This window comes from Galeopterus variegatus, unplaced genomic scaffold (assembly GCF_000696425.1).
Source record: "Galeopterus variegatus unplaced genomic scaffold, G_variegatus-3.0.2 Scaffold26, whole genome shotgun sequence".
Classification (NCBI taxonomy): Eukaryota; Metazoa; Chordata; class Mammalia; order Dermoptera; family Cynocephalidae; genus Galeopterus; species Galeopterus variegatus.
The window spans coordinates 1,120,752-1,130,139 of NW_007726137.1; positions in this window are offsets into that span (position 1 = coordinate 1,120,752).

The following is a 9,388-nucleotide window of genomic DNA, read 5'->3' on the forward strand; positions in this document are numbered from 1 at the left end:
CTTCCGGGCAGGTCCCGCCCCGCCTTGACGTCGCCGCCGAGCGTGGTCTCCCGCGTGCAGCGAGGGCCGGTGACTGAGCGCAGCGGAGCGCTCAGGAGAAGACGTGGCGCTTCGGGGCTCTGAGCCGTGGCCGTCTTGTCCGTGCTGCGGGCTGGTAGCTCTGGGGGCCCCGGAGTGGCCTCAAGGGACCACTGGTGGCTCCGTCCCGCGATAGCTAGAAGGTGGCAGATGTGCGGGACCTTGGAAGGTGGAGCACTAGGACTGGCTGGTGGATTGGAGGGGGCAAGAGAAAGCAGTCGAAGGTGACCCCGAGGGTTTTGGCCAGAGCAGCTGGGGGAATGTGCCTTTTCTGAGATTGGGATGGTTGTTAAAGGTACAGGTGTGGCCAGGGGACACCCTACCTTTGAAAAGCAAACTGGAGGGCCTGGCCTGATGTCAGAGAGTGGTGGGGTCAGAGTGCAAATGTTTAAATTTTGAATTGTGTACATGCACGCTGTATGTTATGGAATCATGGACTTCAACAATCAAAAGTTTCACAACAGGGTGAAAAGCCCCTGTCCCTGTACCGTCTAACCCCAAACAGCAGCATCCCTTCCCTGGAGTCAACCGATGTTACCAGCTCCTTAGGTCGGCGATCTTAAACTGCAGATCATGAGTACACAGCCAGTTAAAGGAAAATGTTATAAATGGAGAAAAGAAGGGGACCCACAACAAAGCCCCACACAAGTGTCAGCTAAAGGAGGAGCCTCCGCCCTCCCCCCGCCACGTGGCATTTCTGAAATGAAATGCATTTATTGAAACAAAAAGCTCAGTGGGTGGTTCGACAGCCAACTGCACACAGCTGGAGACAGACCTAGAGAAGAAGACATGTCTGAAGAAATCACCCAAAAGATAGCAAAGAGCCAAGAAAATAATAAAGAAGTGTTAAGTGTTCAGGAGAATAAACAGAAGTGTCTAAGGAGAGTCCCAGGAGAGAATCCAGATCGTGCAGTAGAGACAAAATGTGAAGAAATCACTTAATGGGAAACCCAAGTCCATAGAAGCAGAAAGGACAGTGTGTGCCCAGGAGGATAAATAAGAAGTGATTCTCATCTAGACATGTAGCAAGACTGCCTGCCACAAAGACCGCAACAAGATTTGGAAAGCAACCAGAGAAGAAGGTCAGATCACCTGGGAGGGAAGGACAGTCAGACAGACAGCAGAGTTGTCAGCAATGACGTGAAGCCAGAGGACAGTGGAAGGTCTGTAACAGCTTGAGGGAAAGAATCCTGCACCTGGCAAAACTAGTTTGCAAGTAGGAGGGTTAGATAAATACACTTGGAGGTCAAAGAACACCGATAGTCTCCCCAAGATAACCATACGAAGGGGGTTTCTAAGTGCGTTCTTTAGCAGGAAGGAAAGTCACCCTGCAAGAGTAGTTCAGTGTACATATGTGACTCCAATGAAACGTTGTATGTAATAATCATGAAAAGAACAGCCTAATAAGAAGAGAAGTAAAATATCAGACAGTAGTGGCCTGTGAATTTGGAAGAGCATTATTAGAGTTACATTGTTCTGTGGCCTTTTTATTTTGGGGAGAGGAGTTAAGACACTGTTAACATTAGGTCATCTTATGTTGACACTTCAAGGTAAAATGTCATGATTACCCATTTAAAAGAGAAATAGAGTGTATAAATCCCAAACCAGCAGAAAGGAAAAAATGTAATACAAAACAAAACAACGAGTCCCACTGGACAGTGTAGCACAAAGATCTGCTTGAAGCGCTAGAGAGCTCAAAAGGCAGCAAGGATTTGCAGGGCCAAGACAGGGGAGGAAAGGTTTCGCAGATAGTGGGGCCAGCATTTGGAACCGGAGGGGATTTTCAGTCAAGAAATAAATGGTTGAGAAGCTGTGCCAAGTTTTAGCAGACTCATGTGGGCCACAGGACAAGAGTCACAGTTCAGGCAGAGGCCCTGGAAAACACATGAGGTGTCGAAGGGCTGTACTCCAACAGTGAAGGGGAGCCAGAGGCAGGACTGAGGTCCAGTCTGGAGTCACCTCAGACCCTGAGTGAACTAAGGTGGCCTATTCACCTAGCCACCTGCCAGAAGAAAAGTAAGTCTTCCCTCAGGAAGATAAAACAAACAAAAACCTTTAACAGGTAATGCTGGAATAGATACTTGATCAGGAAAAATAGAAAAATAAGTCTTTCCTGGAGGGAGATTTAAAAAAAAAAAAGATTTTGGGCTGGTCTGTGGCTCACTTGGCAGAGTGCAGTGCTGATAACACCAAGGTCATGGGTTTGGATCCTATATAGGGATGGCTGGTTCACTCACTGGTTGAGTGTGGTGCTGACAACACCAAGTCAAGGGTTTAGATCCCCTTCCTGGTCATCTTTAAAAAAAAAAAAAAAAAAAAAACTTTAATGTATGATACTGGAGTAGATCCTGAATCAGGAAAAAATGAGTATAAAGGGCATGACTGGCACAATTCATGACTTAGAACACACACTATATGTTACATAATAAAATTCTACCAATGACAAATTCCAAATTTGTTAATTCTACCAATTTTGTGGAGTATGCATAAAACAAATGTACTTCACAGGGCCTGGTTTTTCAAAGGCTTGCAATTTCAAATATTGACCTTGCAAAGGACAGGAAATTTTGCCCAGGCCATATAGTCTCTGCTGTAAGATAAAGAATTGTAACACAGCAAGGTTGCTGCCTCAAGGACAGACAGGTTACTGATTGATATGTAAAGATACTGGGAAATTGCTGTAAGAAGAGAATGTTTGCTAAGGTCAAGCTTTTGTTGCAAATTGCATTATGGAAGGTCACTTTGCCTGTCTTACTGAATGTTACCAGCTTCTATTATTAAACTTGTTAAACTATACTTAGCAAAACTCCCACCTATGTTCTCTTTCTGTAACTTACTGGTCTGGAGAATAAATGTGGAAAGAGAACCTCAACTCATGGTTAATTTCCCAAATGGAAGGAATGCCTCTATCTTGAGGGTTCTGGGAGATTAACCCCTTTCTGGGGCTTCTCACTGCTCAGAAGAGATGGGCTTTGAGTAATCTTTGGCAGCTCCGTCACCCAGAGGAAAAGGGGTGACAAATCCATGGGAGGCTAAGTAACAAAATTCATATTCTACCAGTGACAAATTCCAAAATTATTCTGACTTAATTGCATCATGATTGTGAATGGAGATGTACTTGTTCTTTTGGGATCCATGCTGAAGTATTTAGAGGTGAAAGGTCACATGTCTGTACCCAAAATGGCCCTAAAATTAAAATAAAAAACAGTGATATGATTACCTATAGAGATAGTGAGATAAAAGCAAATGTTTAACAGACTGTAAGCAATGGTGGACCTGGGTGAAAAGCATATACTAATTACCATAAATTTTCAGTGAGTTGCAATTTTTCAAAATGTTGAAAAAAGTATATAAATCTCAAGAAAACATAGTCAAAAGTTATTGAATTAGACATTTTAAATTGGTCCATTTTCTTGTAGGTAAATCATTTGTCAATAAAAATGATAAAATCTTAATGGATTGGTTTATCAGCAGATCAGACCCAACTAAAGGGAGAATTCGGGAACTAGGAGATAGATTGGGAAAAGAAAGTGTTGACACTGAAACATGGAGAGAAAAATAATGGAAACTGCAGAACAGACATGGTGAAAAGGTCTGACATAGTGTAATTGAATTCCCAGCTGGAAATGAGAGGGAGAATGGGGCAGAAACAGTACTTGAAGGGGTAGTAGCTGATAATTTTGTAAAAGTGATGAAAGACATTAAGCCACAGAGTCAGGACGTGCTGCAAAACCCAGAAGGAGACACAGACGGAAAGCAAAACATAAGCACATCATAACCATCAGCTGAGAGCAAACACAAACGGGAGTGTCCAAAGGAGTCAGAGGGGACAATGTGCTGCCTTCAAAGTGCAACATGGTAACAGTGAGCACTGATGCTGAGCAGGAGCTACCGGAACCCCAAGCCAGTGAAAAGAAGACTTCAAGGTCCTGAGAGTAACTAACTGCTAACCTAAAGTTCTAAGTCCAGGAAAAAATGTGCTTAAAATATCAAGAGTGTTTGTCACCATCAAACTTTCACTTAGAGAAATATTAAATAGTATCCTGCAGCAGAAGGAAACAGCCCCAGACCACAGCCCAGAGGAAGGAGTGAGCCAGAGGAAGCCCATGTGTGTGGAAAGGTGCCGAGTGGTGACCATGCAAGACAGCAGCGGTGATGTCGTGTGGGGCCCGAGCTGCATCTAGAGAGTTAAGAGCATGTGGCGCAGGAGCATAGATGTCACAAGGGGACAAGTGGGGTGTGAGAGACTGAGCAGTGGCTCCCAAAGACATGCCCTCTCCTTGCCCGGGCACCTGTACATGTCACCATAAGTGGTGAGGGACTGGGCAGTGTGAGCACGTTGAGGATCTCGAGTTGAGAAGATTACCCCAGATTATCCGGGTAGGCTCTAAATGTCATTACAGAACCCTTGGGGGGTGGGGGGAGGGTGCAGACAGGAGACTCAGGCTGCGACAGCTGCACAGGAGAGAGAGGTTTGAAGATCACCTAAAATCTGCCCCCAAGATTTGTTTTCATCAGGTATCGTGAGACTCGCAAACACAGGAATGACTGTCATGAAGGGAAGGAATAGGGCATGTCTTGGCAAGGCCTTGCATTGTGGCCTCAGTACAAGATATGTGACTTTGACTTATATTTTGGGTGTCTGTGAGGCAGCAGATTCCTGGAGTTCTCTGCTCTGAGGGGGATGACTTTTAGGTAATGGCCCAACAGTTTATAATAAATGTGAAGACGGTGCCGTCCCTCGGCCAGGGCGTCCAGTGCTGAAGTGCTGCCTGCAGCTTGGCCTGGTGCCTTGTGTTTGGGTCCAGCCCTGCAGCAGGGACATGCTGGCTGCGGGTGCAGAGCAGCAGCTGCCCACAGAGCTCCGTCTCGTCTGGTGGTCGGCACTGCCGTTCGGGTGGTCCATGAACTCCTGTCGTTCAGTGAAGTCCAGGGGCTCCAGAGAGCCCGGCAGGTGGCTGGTCACTTGCTGCTTCAACCTTGGGTAGCCCGAGGTCAGGGGGGCAGCCTCTTGTCTCAGAAGCCCGTGAGCAACTTCCAGCCACTGTCAGTGGCCAAGAGAGTCCAAGAGGCAGGCACAGAGGCTGCCAGATCCTCTCGGTAAAGGAGTCTCGGGGGGCGCTCGCAGGAGAGCCCGTTGATGCTGATGTGTAGTAAAATTTGTAAATGAGGAACATGTTGCCACCAGAACCCAAAAGCACTAAGAAGTATTGGACTTGAACGTCCTTATGTGTGTATCGAGTGAATCCCCTCCTCAGGGGATGTCGACGTAGCGCTGCACCTGTGCTCTTGGGAAGGTGGTGTCACCAGACCTTGTTTGCAGAGTGTGGTGATGACAGAGCTGCGTCCCCAGGGCAGCCTGGAAAGGTGTGTGCGTCCTGCTGGAGGTGAGGCAGCCTGCAGCCGAAAGACCAGGGAAATGGGCCACAAGAGCAAGATGTGTCTCAGGTGTCGATCAAATGCCATCAGCAATTTTAATACTATTGGACATTGGGTGTGGGGCCCTGATGGGTGGGACCGCAGCATCAAGGTGGCACTGATCCACCGTGAAGTACAGAACCGGAGTAGTTGGGCTTTTGTTTTCGGCCCTTGTGTCTAGGTGGGTGGTTCTCGCCACCCTCACCCTTTTTCCTCTCTTTGAGGCTTCTAGGTGCTGTGGTTTTAGTTTCTGCCTCTGTCTGATAAGAGCAAAAGGGGGTGAAGGAGGCTGTCCCCAGCAAAGTCACTCCCTTTCTCCCTTCTTTCCCCCTTAAAATCTTATTTCTTCTCTTTAAACAAAATCTAGCTTATCTCTCTAGGTGGGTAAAAAATGTTTCCTTTTTCTTTTTTGTCTGTCCTTAGTGTATTGACTATATAAGGTACTTTAAAAAGTTCGTGAAAAAATGGAAGTAAAAGATAATATGACTCTTTCCGTGAACTTTTTGAAGACCCCCACATCTTATTTTCTGTTCTTTTTATGCACTGGCATTTGGGACCTTGATACTGGAGAGGCTGCCCGCGTCCTAGAGAGAGTGCAGGACTCGCCTGTGAGACACAGACCAGCCACCCCAGCCCACAGCTGTCTCCTTAACAAGCCCTCCCACACCAAGCCAATGTCCCCCCACCCACCCCAAATCACCCCAGGGCCAGGACAGGAAAACCAGGGAGCACCCCTAGAGCCCAGGGCCCGGGACTTACTCGAACTCTGCAGTCCTCACCTCACTCAGCGTCACCCAGCCCTTCCTGAAGAAAGCCCCAGCAAGGCTCTGGGCCACCTTCTCCCCTCTTGCTCCTGACCCTGACCAGAGCAGGCCCTCCCTGTGGCCTGTGTGGCATGGCATGGCATGCCCCCTGCTCCTGGGGATAGTGAGTAATAAATATTCTCTCACGTGTGTCACCTCACACTCCTGATTAAAACTGACCCCAGGTACGAACTTTAGAACACAGGTGCCCCGTTGCTGGCCTTGGGGCTGAGGAAGGGGCCGGGAGCTCAGGCATAAGCTCTGGAAGCTGGGAAGGGCCAGGCGCCTTTGCCTCTGTAGGAAACGCGGTCCTGCCACAACTTAAGTACACACAAAGGGCACGAAGACAGCATGGTGCTGGCAAAGGTGGATACAGGACCCCGGGGCCACAGCAGGTCCACACAATGAGATGGGTTCGCAGGAAGCCCTTTCCATAGTCCTGGACGGAGCCTTGATCCTGTGGTCACATGGCTTTGTAAAATTTGCTGCGCTGAGACATCATGACCACAGCAGTTCCCACGCCCCACCCTGTCTCTGGCTTCCCCTCTTGCTGGGCTGGCACTGGGGAGGTGGGGGGCTCATATGGGACCTGGCCGAGAGGAAGCTGAGCTGTGGGAACGTCAGCTGGGGTTTAGCAGAGTCTATTTATGTCCTTCTCAGCTACTTCCCTTCCTGGTGAAGTGAAGGCCGGATATCCTGGTGTGTAAAACAGCTTCCAGGAACACCGTGCAATTCACCAAGAGGAGTGTACCATAGAAACTTCTGGAGAAGGATTAAAGGTCTTGCTAATTTAACAGGAAATGCTGACACTGGCAAGGTCTTGTCAAGCCTTGACACCCGTGCTGTGGTGAGCCTCCCCACAGAGCCGTTGCAACCCATCACCTCAGAAGAAAAATGCAGCTCGTGGGGAAGAGACACTTAGTGACATCTTCTCCAAGCTTGACAACAGCCTTAACAACGTATAGGACGTAACCAGTCATGAGTTGTGAAGGACAAACTTTTGTAAAACCACAGTCACGCTTTTTTTCGGTCAGCCACACCAGTGGGACTAAGCTACTGCTCTCTTTCCTTGGAATGTGGTTTTGTTACAGTGAGCAGGGCTTAGGCCGTGTTGGGACCTAAAACCACAGGGGCTCTAAAAGATTTTAAAAGGACACAGTTGTTTTCTTGGCATGCATTTCTGTGAGTTCCCTCTTTCCCCATGGTTATTTGATATTTTGAACATTGGTTATGGGGCAAAATGACACTATTTACATGAATGCAGCTTTCCAGCCAGCCCGAAGCTGCAGACTTGCACGTACTACCCAGACCCTGAGATGACAGCAAGGACGGGAGCAGAAACCAGACGGGTCTTGACCTCGCAGCCGGCTCCTTGCACGAGCCCCCGCGGCTCACGTGCCCTCCGTCCTGCTCTTCATCCCCACGGTCCCTTCCCTCGGCCTCCTCTTCACAAACCCCTCAGTGGACCTGAGTCTCTGAGATGCTTTAGTCTGGCCGTTGTCCTCCAGGTTTACCGGAGAGGTGGGTCCGCCCAGCATCTCTCCGCAGGTCACCCGTGTTCCTCAATAAAAGCTGACTTTTGTTTTAACCCTAGCTCAGCCGGTAAGAGAATATTTCCATTCTTGCCATATCCTGGCTTCAAAAGCTCATCTTTAGTAGTGACTTGCAGCTGTATAGGTGCTGCAGCCCCATGCAACAGAGCTTCCACTGGAGAAGGCCCGCCCTTGCGGGGTCTCTCATTTAGAATCCTGTTGGCCATAATCGCTGTGTCCACCCCTTCAGGGATGGGGGTTGGGTAGATAGCCTTAGTCCCTTTTTTAAAGGGCCATTGTACCGTTCAATCACTCCTGCCGCCCGGGGATGATATGGCACATGTAACTTCCACTGAATGCACAACTGGGAGGCCCACCTCTGAACCCCATGTCCAGTGAAGTGGGTTCCGTTATCACTTTCTATAACTATAGGCCGACCATACATGGCTGTAAGGCTATTCAATGCCTTCACAGTGTCTACCTGGTCTGGGGCCTTACAAGGCCACACAAACAGAAGACCAGTAGCCGTATCAACAGCTGTGAAGATGTATCTGAAATTCTCTGACCTTGGCAGTGGTCTGACAAAGTCCACTTGCCATCGAGTCAGGGGCACGCTTCCTCGAGTTATTTGCCCATCTGTATGGGGCACCCACCGGGGGTGTGGACTCTGTTGAGCACACACCAAACAAACATGACAGGCGTTGACTACATCCTCCCATTTTGTGGGCAGGGCCCATCTCTGAGCCGCCATCCCCATGGTCTTGCAGCCAGCATGCTGCATTCATTGATGTAACCACTGGGCTACATCAGCAGCTGGGGCTCTCTCCAGCCATCTTACCTTACTCAAGGCAGCAGCTTCATCATTTCCTGGACTGGCTAAGGGGAAGTGTCCAGTGACATGGAAAAGAGTGACTTCTTTCTCATGCCCTGATTCCCATAACTCTTGCCACGTGGCTTGTCCCCACAGGGGTCGGTGGCCTACCGTCCACCATTGATATTTCCAAGTAGAAATTCAAAGGGTTAAACCTTTGCACACAGCCCAGCTGTCAGTACAGATGGTTAATGGCCCAGGCTCTTTTTTTTTTTTTTTTTTTTTTTTTTATAAAGATGACCGGTAAGGGGATCTCAACCCTTGGCTTGGTGTTGTCAGCACCACGCTCAGCCAGTGAGCGAACCGGCCATCCCTATATAGGATCCGAACCCAGGGCCTTGGTGTTATCAGCACCGCACTCTCCCGAGTGAGCCACAGGCCGGCCCAACCTAGACTCATTTTTATCACCATCCACACTGCTCTGAATTCAGCCCATTGACTGCTTTTCCCTGTACCATTTTCATACCACATATTATCTGTTAAGGGCTGGACCTCAACAGCTGTCCATGATGCTGAAGGTCCCATGCTAGAGCCATCTGTATACCAAGCTTGCTCTGTGATATGTCCCTGTCCCTCATGGAAAGGTGTAGCCTCCACCTCCATGGGTAACAGTTGTGTCAAAGTTTCCTCCATAACCTCTACTGGGCCTACCACAGCTTGCAACTCTTTGGACAGAGGACTCGTTG